This window comes from Anopheles arabiensis (genome assembly GCF_016920715.1).
Source record: "Anopheles arabiensis isolate DONGOLA chromosome X unlocalized genomic scaffold, AaraD3 X_pericentromeric_contig0004, whole genome shotgun sequence".
Lineage (NCBI taxonomy): Eukaryota > Metazoa > Arthropoda > Insecta > Diptera > Culicidae > Anopheles > Anopheles arabiensis.
Window position 1 is genome coordinate 270,001 of NW_024412082.1, and position 2,500 is coordinate 272,500.

A 2,500-nucleotide genomic window follows, 5' to 3' on the forward strand; every position below is an offset into this window, starting at 1 on the left:
GTGCACATTTTTGAAAAAGCTAGGAGCTGCCCCTAGGTTCGGGGTGTCACAAAATATTGAAAAGTGGTCAAAAACCGCTATCCAGAATCGGATGTAGAATCATTAGACGAACTTAAAATTGTTCTACGACCAATGTCTGCGACGTTTAGTATTCAAGATATGGCCCGCCCTAGGTCTGACCTGGCATTTTCGTGAAAATTTAAAGCATGGCCATAGGGACGGGTAAAATAGCTATTTTGAAGCAAAAACCACCTCACTTTAAATGGCCATAACTTTTGAAAAACAAGAGCTAGGGTGCGTTCTCGACACGTTTTGAGGTGTTTTAGCGAAAAACATGTTTTGAGCCACACGAGCTCTCCGGCCCGATCGGTGCACATTTTTGAAAAAGCTAGGAGCTGCCCCTAGGTTCGGGGTGTCACAAAATATTGAAAAGTGGTCAAAAACCGCTATCCAGAATCGGATGTAGAATCATTAGACGAACTTAAAATTGTTCTACAACCCCCAGTCCGACGCCTCGTATTCGAGATATAGCACTTTGTAGGTCTGACCGAGCAATTTTGTACTGAAATGTATGGCGGACATGTTATTCATTAAACAACATTAACTTGCATCGTGCCCTACTTCATCGGCACAGCTACTATCGACTATCTATTGTTGAAATGGATTGAGTTTGACCATTTTAGCTCTTTTCTTATGCCGTGCACCAACAGTGTGTACCGATCAGGGAAAGTACACTACGTACGCGTTCATGGATGTATATGTTGGTACAAGTTGCCGGTCGGAATAGCAGTGCACCAAAACTGTGTACCGATCAGGAAAGTACAAGACGGAGGGCGCAGCCCGAGCGTACGCGTTCATAGATGTCCATGTTGGTACAACCTACATGTACGTACCTTGTTTTTGTATCAAAAGTTCCAATAAAGTGTTTGTATGCTTAAAATGCTTATCTCAACCGGTCACCTTTTGGCCTGCCCTTTTATAGACAGAAACCTAGAACGATACTCGCGATGTTTGTGTTTTTCCATTCGCCCGGGACGACGAAATGAGCTCTGTGCACATCGTGCAGAAAACTGTCTCCTCCTCGTATGTTTTGTCCCTCCACGCATATAATCACCCACATTTGTGTTCAACACGGACGGCGCAGCCCGAGCGAACGCGTTAATGTTTATGTTTGTGCACACTAAAGTTACAATCCTAGGATTTGGTTATTGCGTCGCAGTGCCCGACCGTCGCGGACACCATTCTTGGACAAAAGTCCAAGTACGTAGAGTACATTCCCTAGGTATGTGCCCGTTCGTGACTTTCGTTGCGTGCTTACAGACACGCTTGGGTATGTTTACCATACAAGGTTTACTAGGAAAACCTGGGAAGGACGCTTGCCCTCCCGTTGCGGACACCATTCTTGGAAAGAAGTCCTGCTACGTAGCGTTCTTTAATGTACTTGATCAGTTTGTATTGCATTTGCTTTGTGCAATTGACTTTTGCTAATGCTCACTAAGGGGTGTTCGTTTGCGATGTGTATGATAAGCAACTGTCTATTCTAACCAGCAGTTAAATAACACTTTTCACCCAAATCATAGGAACGTAGAGTACTTTCCCTGATCGGTACACAATTTTGGTGCACCTCTAACTTCGCCAGCACTTTATCGTTACGTTTTGTGCACAACCTTGGGACATGGTGTAAGTTTCATCATTGTTATGTTTGATTCGGTTTATTATGATTGAAAAATACGCTACGTCCTAGAAATCTGAACTCGAATACTTTTGCCACGTTGCGCAAAAAGCTACTGAGCAACTCCTAGCCGTTTACCGATTTAAAATTTAATTTTCGTTATTAGTTTTAAAAATACGCTAAGTCCCAAAAATCTGAACTCGAATACTTTTTCTATGTGCCGCCAAAAGCTACTGAGCAACGCCTAGGTTGGTACATTTTTGGTACATGGAGTGTATGCGTGCAGGCGTACTGCCGTGCTGGACCGGAAAATCGCACTTGCTACTAGAACGTAGAGTAATTCCCTAGATAGGTGCTTTTGCATGCCTCTGTTCGACGTCCATGCAACTTGGAACGTGCGACACACGTAGCTAGGCTTCTCCATACATATTCCCTAGGGTAGCACCAAATTGCACACTTTCAGGGGTATATTTTGGTACGGTGTACTGTGCATGGTACAAGTATCATTAGCTCGTGCAATTTATTTTGCATCAAGTTGCGATTGCTGGTGCGTCGAGATAGGAGTGTTTCGCGACTTTTGCCAAGCTTTGGTGCCATTTTGTGAATAATTAATGTTCTAGCCACAATAAACGTGCAACATAATGCCAATAACGAAAACGCCATTTTCAAGGGACTTCCAGTCAAAATGTTTGCAATCAGCGCTTTCCTGTCGAGTTCAGGATTTGGGACTGAGCGTTTTTTTCACGATCCAATCAAACGACCAGTTCGTGAATAAACAATTCATACAACAGTGCATCCCTTCAAAGTAGAAAAAGCCGAATGCTAGGG